The sequence below is a fragment of the Mizuhopecten yessoensis genome, unplaced genomic scaffold (genome assembly GCF_002113885.1).
Source record: "Mizuhopecten yessoensis strain PY_sf001 unplaced genomic scaffold, ASM211388v2 scaffold627, whole genome shotgun sequence".
Lineage (NCBI taxonomy): Eukaryota > Metazoa > Mollusca > Bivalvia > Pectinida > Pectinidae > Mizuhopecten > Mizuhopecten yessoensis.
In genome coordinates, this window is record NW_018403641.1 from 17,709 (window position 1) to 33,969 (window position 16,261).

The 16,261-nt window shown below is 35.3% G+C and overlaps 1 protein-coding gene across 1 annotated transcript in view; it reads right to left on the minus strand.

The window, feature by feature from the left end:
* Positions 1–14,979, minus strand: part of LOC110451167 (cell adhesion molecule 3-like) — a gene marked incomplete at its 3' end in the record, with an annotated part of 28,860 nt that extends 13,881 nt beyond the window's left edge. The window contains exon 1 of the mRNA XM_021499034.1: positions 14,941–14,979. The remainder of the gene's footprint in view (positions 1–14,940) is intronic.
* Positions 14,980–16,261: the final 1,282 nt, after the last annotated feature.

Sequence of the window (16,261 nt, forward strand, 5' to 3'; positions counted from 1 at the left end):
TATATATATTATTACGAGAAATTATACCATCTTATATTCATATTATAAGGTCAAATCCTTAGGACCTTTTGTTATCTAAGTAATTAAGATCTATACTAGAGGACCCCATTGGAAATAAGCTGCCACCCAGCTTTCATGGGATATCCTAGGTTAAAGCTTAGTCAAACAGATACATTGTAATTATAGTGCTCCAAAATTTGTGATATTAACTTTGATGTGATAAGCTAAATACTGTGATAAATCTGTGATTATTATGCAATTGAAATCTGTGATCTTATGTGATATTTGTACCTGTATCTTGCTTTTACCGAATAAATATTATTATTATTATTATTAGCAAACATTGGGGACGTCCCACCACACACCCACTCCACTTCAGAGTGAACTGTCTCATTAGACCTAGCAAACATTGGGGACGTCCCACCACACACCCACTCCACTACAGAGTTAACTGTCTCATTAGGCCTAGCAAACAATGGAGACGTCCCACCACACACCCACTCCACTTCAGAGTTAACTGTCTCATTAGGCCTAGCAAACATTGGGGACGTCCCACCACACACACATTCCACTACTGACTTAAGTTTGTTTTACTAGGAGTTAAGACATGCAGAACGTAAGGTGTGGTGACTAGCTGTAGGCCCTCAGGTGACGGAGCCTTACATTACATGGTCAAAACTTGGTCAACAAACCAAACAAAAGACTGAAGAACAGGTAAACGTTTAACTCAAATATTAAAAACTGTGATTAAGTCATGTCCAAATTTGAATCAAGGATATGAATAATTCAGAAAACATAAATCCTTTGCTACAATTTTGGGTGAAATTGTATGGCTATATATAAACACTTTAACGTAGTCTTTTCAGATACATTACTTGTACCTTTCCTTAATCAAATTCGTGTACAGAACCATAACAAATATATTTCAAAGAAAACGAAAAAAACAAAAACGGCAAGAAAACAAGAAGATTGAAGTAATCACATGTTATGTTAATTTTGTATGATTACTTTTGAGTTTAAACAACTTCCTTCAAAACAATTGGAAACCTTTATAAAAAAAGATGATAAAAGCAGGTGAGAGCATATCAACAATGTATAAAAATCAACAGCAAAGTGTGAAACATTTTTACAGAATATTGCATCAATAAGGCCCTACCTGTTAACAGCAGTCCAACACTGAACCAATTCCCTCCGTCAGAAACAGGACACTAAGTTGTCACTCACCCTAGTTAGTACCGCTCAGTCTTATTTGATAATCTATTTTAAAACCATAAGTACCGTTCCATTCAATTCAAGGACAAAGCCATTCCTTTGAATGTCGTCAAACCAGTATTGCGAGGTGGAGTGACCTACGCCCTGTCACGGTCAATGGAAGGTATTATTCAATGAAAGGTAAACATTGTCCTACACTTGCTGACGAGTTAAAACCTCTGGTCGAGGTGTGGCCATGGTACCACGGTACAGTCAGCCTACGATTAATCACACAACCCTTAGTGTGACCAAAAGAAATACCAGGCTATCTCAATATCCCATTTCTTTTTGTTACATTAGTGGTTTTTGTTTGCTAAATTTAGTCTGCAGATAAATACAAGTTCCATGTTCCTTAGTGTGGTGGTAGAATCTATTAGAGTACCAAAAGGATATCTTTACTATTCGAACATTCTACCATTTAGATCATAGAAATGAAAAGTGATCTGTAACACAATATGCTTAAAAACCTCCACTCCAATTCTAAATAAGCTCCATCAAAACCACCACTCCAATTATAATTAAGCTCCATCAAAACCACCACTCCAATTATAATTAAGCTCCATCAATACATCCACTCCAATTCTAATAAAGCTCCATCAAAACCACCACTCCAATTATAATTAAGCTCCATCAAAACCACCACTCCAATTCTAATTAGCTCCATGAAAACCACCACTCCAATTATAATTAAGCTCCATCAAAACCTCCACTCCAATTCTAATAAAGCTCCATCAAAACCACCACTCCAATTCTAATTAAGCTCCATCAAAACCACCACTGCAATTCTAAATAAGCTCCATCAAATACACCACTCCAATTCTAAATAAGCTCCATCAAAACCAGCACTCCAATTTTAATTAAGCTCCATCATATCCACCACTCCAATTTTAAATACGCCCCATAAAATACAGAACTCCCTTCTAAATAAGCTCCTTTAACTACAAAACTCCTTTCTAAACAAGCTCTATCAAATACAGAACTCCCTTTTATATAAATATCTTCAACTACACAACTCCCTCCAAAATAAGCCCCATTGAATACATAATACACAACTAAATAAGCTCCATTGAATACATAATACACAACTAAATAAGCTCCATTTAATACATTATAAACAACTAAATAAGCTCCATTTAATACATAATACACAGCTAAATAAGCTTCATTGAATACATAATACACAACTAAATAAGCCCCAATGAATACATAATACACATCTAAATAAGCTCCATTAAATACATAATACACATCTAAATAAGCTCCTTTGAATACATAATACTCAACTAAATAAGCTCCATTGAATACATAATAAATAACTAAATAACCTCCATTGAATACATAATACACATCTAAATAAGCTCCATTGAATACATAATACACAACTAAATAAGCTCAATTTAACACATAATACACATCTAAATAAGTCTCATTGAATACATAATACACATCTGAATAAACTTCATTGAATACATAATACACAACTAAATAAGCCCCATTAAATACATATTACATATCTAAATAAGCCCCATTGAATACATAATACACAACTAAAAAAGCTCCAATGAATATATAATACACAACTTAATAAGCTCCATTGAATACATAATAAATAATTAAATAACCTCCATTGAATACATAATACACAGCTAAATAAACTCAATTGAATACATAATACACAACTAAATAACCTCCATTGAATACATCATACACAACTAAATAAGCTCCAATGAATATATGATACACAACTAAATAAGCTCCATTGAATACATAATACACAACTAAATAAGATCCAATGAATATATAATACACAACTTAATAACCTCCATTGAATACATAATACACAGCTAAATAAGCTCCATTGAATACATAATACACAACTAAATAAGCTCCATTGAATACATAATACACAACTAAATAAGCTCCAATGAATATATAATACACAACTAAATAACCTCCATTGAATACATAATACACAGCTAAATAAGCTCCATTGAATACATAATACATGACTAAATAAGCTCCATTGAATACATAATACACAACTAAATAAGCTCCATTGAATATATAATACACAACTAAATAAACTCCATTGAATACATAATACACAACTAAATAACCTCTATTGAATACATAATACACAACTAAAAATACTCAATTGAATATATAATACACGACTAAATAAACTCCATTGAATACATAATACACAACTAAATAACCTCTATTGAATACATAATACACAGCTAAATAAGCCCCAATGAATACATAATACACAACTAAATAAGCTCCATTGAATACATAATACACAACTAAATAAGCTCCATGGAATACATAATACACAACTAAATAAGCTCCATGGAATACATAATACACAACTAAATAAGCTCCAATGAATATATAATACACAACTAAATAACCTCTATTGAATACATAATACACAGCTAAATAAGCCCCAATGAATACATAATACACAACCAAATAAGCTCCATTGAATACATAATACACAACTAAACAAGCTCCATTGAATACATAATACACAACTAAACAAGCTCCATTGAATACATAATACACAACTAAACAAGCTCCATTGAATACATAATACACAACTAAACAAGCTCCATTGAATACATAATACACAACTAAACAAGCTCCATTGAATACATAATACACAACTAAACAAGCTCCATTGAATACATAATACACAACTAAAAATACTCCATTGAATATATAATACACGACTAAATAAACTCCATTGAATACATAATACACAACTAAATAACCTCCATTGAATACATAATACATGACTAAATAAGCTCCATTGAATACATAATACACAACTAAATAAACTCCATTGAATACATAATACACAACTAAATAAGCCCCATTGAATACATAATACACAACTAAATAAGCTCCATTGACTACATAATGCACATCTAAATTAGCTCCATTGAATACATAAAACACAACTAAATAAGCTCCATTGACTACATAATACACAACTAAATAACCTCCATTGAATACATAAAACACAACTAAATAAGCCCCATTGAATACATAATACACAACTAAATAGGCTCCATTGAATACATAATACACAACTAAATAACCTCCATTGAATACATAAAACACAACTAAATAAGCCCCATTGAATACATAATACACATCTAAATAAGCTCCATTGAATACATAATACACAGCTAAATAAACTCCATTGAATACATAATACACAACTAAATAACCTCCATTGAATACAAAATACACATCTAAATAAGCTCCATTGAATATAGAACCTACCTCTAAGTAACTTCTGTAAAATACACTCATTCGTGTATAAACAATTTAAGAAGTGTGCATTAAAATATGATAACTATCAAGCGGCAGATAAAGGAAGCCATCTGAATACGCCGCAGTGGGTCAGTTCTAAATCGAGATCAGGGGGCTCATAGACTCCAGCACATCTTTGACCAAGTATTAAACAAAGCGTAGCTGAATCGAGTGATTTCAGTACATTTCTAACAACTAATCATACATATGCTTACAGCGTAGCCGAATCAGCATCGATTTGTGGACAACTCGTACACATTTTACACCTTTATGTACATATACTTCACTGGTCACATGTCTAATGATTTATGGTTATATCAGCCCAAGGTAAAAACGGCCCTATGTATACATGGAATATACATAAATGTTATAAATAATCCCTTTCTTTGGGTTTCATTTATATATCAACCTCTGAACATATATATTTAAACAGAGACCTAAAGTTAATTTAGGTCTATGATTTAAATTAATAAATTCCTTTCTGCATTTCCATGTCTCAGTCGCGAGTTCCACAAGGGGAGGTAACCTGTACAAATGTAATCTGTTATATACGTCGCGTAAGATAGTTATCATTTTGTGTGTAATCTGAAACACTGACATTATTTAATTAGATATAATTATTCGAATGATTTTTTTTTATATGATTAATGACGAAGTTAGCCGATGCATACAGTCTGGTAGGCGAACATCATTGTTTGTGTAAGGCAATACAAACAAAACAACAACACCAGTACGTAATTAAATAAATCCTTTAATGTACTTATTTAAATATAATTCTACTTATAAATGTAAAAATCCCATGTATTTAACATATAGATACATAGTAGGGCCGATTTTAACTTGGGCCGATTTCACTTGGGTAAACTAGGCCTGGCCGATATTACCTTGGGCCGATATAACCAAATACCGAAGAAAATGGTCCACAGGTGAACCTGCCTTTCTTATCCCTACCTGTGTTTGATGGGAAAACTTTTAAAAACTTCAGACCTGAGGTTTAATAATTAAAGAGAAACCTGTTCTTATGGGAAAAACTCTTGCATTAACAAGATATTTTAGACAAGCTGACCTCTGTAATACATTTCTGTTTCCATAAAGAGAGCTGTTGGGGAGAGGAACAACAAAGAGAGACTGTGTGAGGAGAGGAACAACAAAGAGAGACTGGGTGAGGAGAGGAACAACAAAGAGAGACTGTGCGAGGAGAGGAACAACAAAGAGAGACTGTGCGAGGAGAGGAACAACAAAGAGAGACTGTGCGAGGAGAGGAACAACAAAGAGAGACTGTGCGAGGAGAGGAACAACAAAGAGAGACTGTGCGAGGAGAGGAACAACAAAGAGAGACTGTGTTAGGAGAGGAACAACAAAGAGAGACTGTGTGAGGAGAGGAACAACAAATAGAGACTGTGTGAGGAGAGGAACAACAAATAGAGACTGTGTGAGGAGAGGAACAACAAAGAGAGACTGTGTGAGGAGTTGTGACCTTGGAATCTTAATGATCATGTCTGTCCAAAACCACACAACTGGACACTCCAGAGAAAACACTCCTGGGCATTACAAAAAAACTGTCCAAAACCACACAGCTGGACACTCCAGAGAAAACACTCCTTGGCATTACAAAAAAAACTGTCAAAAACCACACAGCTGGACATCAATAGGTACACATCAATTCAGAAAAAATGATTCATTTAATTTTAAAAATCTGACAAGATACCCAGAGGGCCTGTATTACTCACATAGATATGTAAGCTGACACAGTAACATACTCTCATTAAAAGAAGTATTACTAACGTATCCATTTTAGGCTCCATTTTTCTGGTCCAAAGGATGCTCCCTAACAGATCTGGTGGAGATCTATATATTTGTGTATGCTCCCTAACAGATCTGGTGGAGATCTATATATTTGTGTATGCTCCCTAACAGATCTGGTGGAGATCTATATATTTGTGTATGCTCCCTAACAGATCTGGTGGAGATCTATATATTTGTGTATGCTCCCTAACAGATCTGGTGGAGATCTATATATTTGTGTATGCTCCCTAACAGATCTGGTGGAGATCTATATATTTGTGTATGCTCCCTAACAGATCTGGTGGAGATCTATATATTTGTGTATGCTCCCTAACAGATCTGGTGGAGATCTATATATTTGTGTATGCTCCCTAACAGATCTGGTGGAGATCTATATATTTGTGTATGCTCCCTAACAGATCTGGTGGAGATCTATATATTTGTGTATGCTCCCTAACAGATCTGGTGGAGATCTATATATTTGTGTATGCTCCCTAACAGATCTGGTGGAGATCTATATATTTGTGTATGCTCCCTAACAGATCTGGTGGAGATCTATATATTTGTGTATGCTCCCTAACAGATCTGGTGGAGATCTATATATTTGTGTATGCTCCCTAACAGATCTGGTGGAGATCTATATATTTGTGTATGCTCCCTAACAGATCTGGTGGAGATCTATATATTTGTGTATGCTCCCTAACAGATCTGGTGGAGATCTATATATTTGTGTATGCTCCCTAACAGATCTGGTGGAGATCTATATATTTGTGTATGCTCCCTAACAGATCTGGTGGAGATCTATATATTTGTGTATGCTCCCTAACAGATCTGGTGGAGATCTATATATTTGTGTATGCTCCCTAACAGATCTGGTGGAGATCTATATATTTGTGTATGCTCCCTAACAGATCTGGTGGAGATCTATATATTTGTGTATGCTCCCTAACAGATCTGGTGGAGATCTATATATTTGTGTATGCTCCCTAACAGATCTGGTGGAGATCTATATATTTGTGTATGCTCCCTAACAGATCTGGTGGAGATCTATATATTTGTGTATGCTCCCTAACAGATCTGGTGGAGATCTATATATTTGTGTATGCTCCCTAACAGATCTGGTGGAGATCTATATATTTGTGTATGCTCCCTAACAGATCTGGTGGAGATCTATATATTTGTGTATGCTCCCTAACAGATCTGGTGGAGATCTATATATTTGTGTATGCTCCCTAACAGATCTGGTGGAGATCTATATATTTGTGTATGCTCCCTAACAGATCTGGTGGAGATCTATATATTTGTGTATGCTCCCTAACAGCTCTGGTGGAGATCTATATATTTGTGTATGCTCCCTAACAGATCTGGTGGAGATCTATATATTTGTGTATGCTCCCTAACAGCTCTGGTGGAGATCTATATATTTGTGTATGCTCCCTAACAGATCTGGTGGAGATCTATATATTTGTGTCTGCCGTTTAAGGGTTCAGATCCGTATCCACGTGATTACCTGGACATCTGGACAAGCCTCCCGGAACACGGCTAAATCTAAGGGCTAATCAGGGGGGTTAAATAGAGTGTTCTTTTATTTTCTTTATATATCTTGGGGACTATACAATTTCATCATCTGAAACTACCTTTGATGATTATTTGATGAAGCAGGTTATCCATATTTATCTTTTGAATTTCAGAAGAAGTTGTCTTTTATAGCTAAAATTACCTGAATCCCCCGAGCGGGCCCTGTTCCTAAACCCTCAAGGGGAGGAAGACACACTTTTCCCTTATACAAAACTGAATTATCTGGCTGCAATAATGCATTATACCAAATCTGGTTAAACTCTAAACAGCCATTCATGAAGAGTAGACTTTTACAAGAAAACTATGACAGGTAGCAGCTGCCATGCCACAGCATAAACTCACAATTATTTGGGCCAACGAAAATGTATAACACATGAATTCCCTACTCCCAAGCAAATTTAGCGTCAGTTATAACGAATTTCTCTGTAAGTAGAAACAGTGACCTTGGCCTTGATATTCGAACTCTGAAATACTAAATATTTTGAGCTATTCTTATATGTGACATATTTTTAAAGATTGTTTAAAATCTTTAAGGAATGGAATGAAGTCATTAAAAGGGTGACATTGAATTAGGACAGGAAATTAAAGGATGGGACGAAACGGAATGGGTAATACTATCTCAGGAATACTGTTTCAGAAAATAAGCACCCCCTTTCCGACCACGGCCTTGTTTTCCAGTCACTCAAGTCACCTTATTTAACTGTTGTTAGTCCAGTACACTGAGTGAGTTATGTAGCTGTAATGACAAGGGGAATCGTTATCGCCCATGCTTTTTTCATTATTCGTTAATGATATGGAGAGTGAGTTTTTAAATTCCAATTGTCAAGGTTATGAACTACAATTGATTAATCTGTTTATGTTAATGTATGCCGATGACACAGTTTTGTTTTCGGAAGATGTTAACAATCTTCAGCACATGCTAGATTGTCTGCAATGTTACACTGATAAATGGAATTTAACTGTTAATTATGATAAAACTAAAATTGTAATTTTTAGAAAAAGTAAAAGAATCTTACCTACTGAAAACTGGACGTTTAATGGCAAGTCAATTGAGATAGTGGACAAATTTTGTTATCTAGGATTAGTTTTTTATTATAATGGAAGATTCACCGTAGCACAAAACACGTTGGCATCTCAAGGCAGGAATGCTTTTTATCTTTTAAAAAGAAGAATGAAAGATTTTATCCTTAATACTGAAACTAAATTATCTTTGTTTGATACATATGTGACATGCATACTGAACTATGGATGTGAGGTATGGGGTAATTGTTTATCGCCGCAAATCGAAAAAGTCCATCTTCTCTTTCTTAAAGATTTATTAAACGTTAAGAAAACCGTCAATAGTTCTATGGTTTACTTTGAGACAGGAAGTTATTCCTTACATATAAAGCGCAAAGTAGCTATAATTAAATACTGGTTAAATATTTTGAATACAAATAACTGTGTACTAAAAGCATGCTATGATGCACTACTTGAGCTTAATGTCAAAAAGCCGAATTGTAAACTTAACTGGGTTTATCATGTTAAAAATGATTTATATAGAATGGGTTTTAATCATATTTGGGATGTTCAATATGTTCCAAATGAAAAACAATTTGTGGAAATGTATACCCAACGTCTGCATGACGTATTTATTCAGGAATTACGTGGTGCGTTTGAAACATCTTCTAAATGTTATTTATATAGACATCTTGTCGATACTTTTAATATGCAATTCTATTTAGTAAAGCCTTTAACATTTAATACCAAAAAAATGTTGAGTCAATATCGCATGCAGGCGCATTCCCTTAATATCGAATCTGGACGTTATAATGGGGTTCCGAGAGGTCAAAGATTATGTTTTGCCTGTGACAAAAATGATTTAGAAGATGAGATACATTTTATTCTTATTTGTCCTGCTTACTCTGTATTGAGAAACACATACATTAAGCAATATTACTTCCGATGCCCCAGTGTGTATAAATTAATTGAATTATTGTCATGTAAAAGTATTAAAACATTACGTAGATTGGGTCTGTATTTAAAATATGCTACCGCCAAAAGAAAAACCCTCGTGTAGTAATATTGCTAAATTATGTATTCTTTTTATGTGATAATTGCTTATATGGAATTGTCCTCCGCCATCTTGAAAATTTGAAATATGTTTTGTATTCTATGTATCAATTAACCTATATGCTGATTTGCATTCGGAAATAAAAAACTAAACTAAACTAATGACCTATAGAAGCTACACTCTGCTGATTGAGCTATATGTAGCTGTAATGACCTATATTAGCTACACTCTGCTGATTGAGCTATGTAGCTGTAATGACCTATATTAACTATATCAACGTACCTGAAAAAAGTGTTTTGAGCTATTTTTTCATACAATTTTCTTAATAAAAGAAAACAACACTGATTTTCATTAAAAAGTATATGTTATCACTATTTTGATTTCAAAAGACACCAAATAAAAGCATTTTTTATTTTCCTTTGATGTAAACAAATAAGAAATTTTACATTAAAAAAATTAAGAAAGTAACTGTATGCATTTTGTACTTAACATTGCAATGGAACCTATAGTTGTATGGGACTTTTGATAAATCTTTCCAAAAACTGACCACTTAAAGAACCAAGCTCGATACAGCTGTAAATTAAAGGTGGATATAGCCAAAGGTCTTTAAAGCTATGTAGCTCACTCAGTAGTGTACTGGACCTGTCTACACCAGTGCCTCCAAACAACGCCCAGTCAACAATCAGCACTTACATTAGGTAGACTTTCTTAAAAGTTCTATTTTTAAACTGTGTGTATATAGGATTTCATTGTACATAGGGATAGATTTGGCAAAACAGGATTTAAGAAATTCTTTATGTTGTCAAACCTGTTGTGCTTCAAGCTTTTAAAAGCCCACGGTCGGTTTGGAGTATGAAAGGTTGACCGCTGATCATGAATTGCCGACCCTAAATACAAGCTGTACCACACCTAGTATACCCCTAATATTCTGTATCAATAATGGCCAGAAAGATAAACATCACACAAAAGACCTGTAAGTCCATATTAGTTCTTGGCATTTCTATGATCAAGTTTGGTTGATCCCTTACACGATTGGTTTGGGGTTCCACCATTCTGAACAGTAACAGAATTATCTCTTTTAGATAATTAACTTGATTAAAGTTGGGTTGTCAAGTGTCAATTCAACCATGTCATATTTCATAACCAGGTTATACATGTTTAAGATTTTAGAGTATATTGCACACATTGAAATAATTGATTTCAGTGAAGCATTAAATTCACTAAATTTTCTTTATCAAAAATAAACTATTTTAGGAGGCTTGTGAACTTGGTGAAAACAAAAAGAGAAAACAACATCCAACAAAATCATATTCCAAATAACAAGTGATAACCTATGGCACGTAGCTGTAGGGTCGTATTTAAGATGGTAGAGATTTTTTATATTGAGTGGGCAATGGCATATTTTAGTTGCAGAGATATTTTATTCTGGGTTGGCAGTGGTATTTGATATGGCCGAGATAATTTGTATAAGGTGGGCAGTGGTATTTGATATGGCCGATATAATTTGTATAGGGTTGGCAGTGGTATTTGATATGGCCGAGATAATTTGTATAGGTTGGGCAGTGGTATTTCAGATGGTACAGATATTGTTTATAGGCTGGGCAGTGGTATTTCAGATGGTACAATTATTTTGTATAGGCTGTGCAGTGGTATTTCAGATGGTACAGATATTTTGTATAGGCTGGGCAGTGGTATTTTAGATGGTACAGATATTTTGTATAGGCTGGGCAGTGGTATTTCACATGGTACAGATATTGTGTATAGGCTGGGCAGTGGTATTTCACATGGTACAGATATTGTGTATAGGCTGGGCAGTGGTATTTCACATGGTACAGATATTGTGTATAGGCTGGGTAGTGGTATTTCAGATGGTACAGATATTTTGTATAGGCTAGGCAGTGGAATTTCAGATGGTACAGATATTTTGTATAGGCTGGTCAGATGGTACAGATATTGTGTATAGGCTGGGCAGTGGTATTTTAGATGGTACAGATATTTTGTATAGGCTAGGCAGTGGAATTTCAGATGGTACAGATATTTTGTATAGGCTAGGCAGTGGAATTTCAGATGGTACAGATATTTTGTATAGGGTGGGCAGTGGTATTTAATATGGCCGAGATAATTTGTATAGGGTGGGCAGTGGTATTTAATATGGCCGAGATAATTTGTATAGGGTGGTCAGTGGTATTTGATATGGCCGAGATAACTGATATATGGTGGTCAGTGGTATTTGATATGGCCGAGATCATTTGTATAGGGTGGGCAGTGGTATTTAATATGGCCGAGATAATTTGTATAGGTTGGGCAGTGGTATTTCAGATGGTACAGATATTTTGTATAGGCTGGGCAGTGGTATTTTAGATGGTACAGATATTTTGTATAGGCTGGGCAGTGGTATTTTAGATGGTACAGATATTTTGTACAGGCTGGGCAGTGGTATGATATGGCCGAGATAATTTGTATATGGGGGGCAGTGGTATTTGATATGGCCGATATAATTTGTATAGGGTTGGCAGTGGAATTTGATATGGCCGAGATAATTTGTGTAGGGTGGGCAGTGGTTTGTGATATGGCCGAGATAATTTGTATAGGGTGGTCAGTGGTATTTGATATGGCCGAGATCATTTGTATAGGTTGGGCAGTGTTATTTGATATGGCCGAGATAATTTGTATAGGGTGGACAGTGGTATTTGATATGGCCGAGATAACTGATATATGGTGGTCAGTGGTATTTGATATGGCCGAGATAATTTGTATATGGTGGACAGTGATATTTGATATGGCTGAGATAATTTGTATATGGTGGACAGTGATATTTGATATGGCCGAGATAATTTGTATATGTTGGTCAGTGGTATTTGATATGGCCGAGATAATTTGTATAGGGTGGACAGTGATATTTGAGTTGATACAGATATGTTTTATAGGGTGGGCAGTGGTATTTGATATGGCCGAGATAGTTTGTGTAGGCTGGACAGTGGTAATTGAGATGGTACAGATATTTTGTATAGGCTGGGCAGTGGTATTTTGACATGGTAGTGATATTTTGTATATGGGTGGGCAGTGGTATTTGAGATGGTACAGATAATTTGTGTAGGGTTGACAGTGGTATTTGAGATTATAGTTGTTTTTTGTATGCAGTGAGCAGTGGTATTTCAGATGGTACAGATATTTTGTATAGGCTGGGCAGTGGTATTTTAGATGGTACAGATATTTTGTACAGGCTGGGCAGTGGTATTTCAGATGGTACAGATATTGTGTATAGGCTGGGCAGTGGTATTTCAGATGGTACAGTTATTTTGTATCGGCTGGGCAGTGGGATTTCAGATGGTACAGATATTGTGTATAGGCTGGGCAGTGGGATTTTAGATGGTACAGATATTTTGTACAGGCTGGGCAGTGGTATTTCAGATGGTACAGATTTTGTGTATAGGGTGGGCAGTGGTATTTCAGATGGTAAAGATATTGTGTATAGGCTGGGCAGTGGTATTTCAGATAGTACAGATATTTTGTATAGGCTGGGCAGTGGTATTTGAGATGGTACAGATATTGTGTATAGGCTGGGCAGTGGTATTTCAGATGGTACAGTTATTTTGTATCGGCTGGGCAGTGGTATTTCAGATGGTACAGATATTTTGTATAGGTTGGGCAGTGGTATTTCAGATGGTACAGATATTGTGTATAGGCTGGGCAGTGGTATTTCAGATAGTACAGATATTTTGTATAGGCTGTGCAGTGGTATTTCAGATGGTACCGATATTGTGTATAGGCTGGGCAGTGGTATTTCAGATGGTACAATTATTTTGTATAGGCTGGGCAGTGGTATTTCAGATGGTACAGGTATTGTGTATAGGCTGGGCAGGGGTATTTCAGATAGTACAGATATTTTGTATAGGCTGTGCAGTGGGATTTCAGATGGTACAGATATTGTGTATAGGCTGGGCAGTGGCATTTCAGATGGTACAGATATTGTGTATAGGCTGGGCAGTGGTATTTCAGACAGCAGAAATACTTTTTATGGAGTGGGCAGTGGTACTTCAGACAGCAGAAATACTTTTTATGGAGTGGGCAGCCCCAGTGGTATTTCAGACAGCAGAAATACTTTTTATGGAGTGGGCAGCCCCAGTGGTATTCAAGATTTGAAGTGATAATTTATATAGGGTCTACAGTTATATTCGAGATGGTAACGATGTTTTTGATATGATGGGCAATTGTTTTTGAGATGATAACGATATTTTGTAAATGGATGGACGGAGGTATTTCAAATGGAAGTGGTTTTTCAGATGATAATATATAAATATGACATTCATTAGCAGGTGACAGTGAACATTGTCAACCTGAGAAAACCAATGTCACCCCAGGTGAATCCGAGGGTGACAATGGGTTTTTGAGGTTTGACAATATTCACTGTCACCTGCTAATGAATGTCATATCTATTTTGTTACACTAAAAGTCTTTAAATAAATTTTTGTCTTAAAAAACAACCTTCTACACATCTTTGTCTTATATACATGTAATAATTTAATTTCATAACAAAGACATAAAATTACCAACGTTAACAATAAACCTAATAATCAATATTTGTCTCTTCACAACCACAGGTTCACATTTAATTGTTTCATTTCATTTGACCACGGACTTAGATAATCTAATTCCGTGATTTGACCAATGTTGAAATTAACAAAGATAATTGTATAGGGTGAGCAGTTGTTTTGATATTATAAAGATATTTTGTACAAAGTGGAAAATATTTTATATTGTACAAGATCGAAGGTAAAGATATTTTTATTCATTTTGGGGTGCAAAGCGGCAATTGATATTGATGCAAAATGAAACATATTTCTAAACGATAGAAAATAATCGGGATGACCATTACAAAAATATATAGCTATAAAATAGCTGTATGCAGTACTAATTGCAATGGTTTTATAGTTATTATAAACACTTACCTCCGTTCTACGACACTCCGAGCTGCTGACCCGCCTGAGATCGGACTGGACTAACAATACCAAAACCGGTCACACGGGTATTTATGCGCGCGCAGCATGTATTGTCATTTTCACTTATCTCGCGCTATGCCATAAAGGCAATTAGTCCTCTATACAGAACCTGTTTATTTGAGAGATTTTCGTTAAACCAGATTATACGTCTCTGGTTAAACACAGAAATATTACTTTAAGTCTACAAAAATACAATATGATACACACACATACACACATAAACAGAGAAGATCTTTTCTGTGCATCCTGTCAAAAGCCCGTTTTTAACGACACAAAGGGAAACATATTTTAAAATAAGTTGTCTTTTTCAATTGCTACTAGGCCGTGAATGATTTTGTAAAGCATGATTAATGAGGAAAGATTTCTGCGTGGTTGGAGGGTTGGAGGGTTGGAGGGTTGGCCAATCAGGGGGTTTACCGTGTCGGTCAGTGTGTTTAGAACGTACCTAGCAGCTCTTCTCTGAATTGTTTCAATCTCATTTTGATAAGTGTTTTGCCATGGGTCCCACAACCTTACGATTAGTCCTCTACTCACCATCACCATATCCCCTAACACCAGAAGCACAGTCCTCAACACCATTAGTGCTAGTGGTATAGACCTGCTGATCAGTTCTTTATACTATCTGACTTGGTATATACGTACCCCCAAGACGTGATCTTACTCGGGAACAAAAGAGGAGCACTTGTATCAAGTTATATAAAAATTAGTCATAAGGAATCTGAGAGTAAACTTTATACATTTCTGGGTAGTTCAGAGACGTATAATATTGTATATGCCGCCTTTGAATTCAAATGAGCATAAATAACTACAGGTCATGGAATGGATTCATTTCATATTTGTGTTAACATTCGCTAGGTTAATTAAACCTGGTAAAGAAGGACTCGTTTGTCCCCGAATCTCTGTGTCCCCAAAGCGGCTCATCATCTCTGGTTCAAATCTCTTCTCCAGGACTTGTTTCCCTTATTTTGCCACATCCCTCTGCTTACAGACACAATGGGTTTATCTTAAAAACTGTATTCTATTTCAATCAGTGAAACACTGTATTTTTTTAAGGTTACGAATTGATTTTGCGCTGATTACAAATTCCTCATGGTCAAAAGTGCTGAGACAACATTCAAGATAGACAGCACAAGACTGACAGGTTTTATCGTCAAGATTTTTTCCGACACAATTGAGATGGAAATTCACATGAGGTAGCATGTTTCTCGTAAGAGGAAACATTACTAGTCTATATCTTCTGTCCTTTTTCTTAGCTAACACAATATAATAC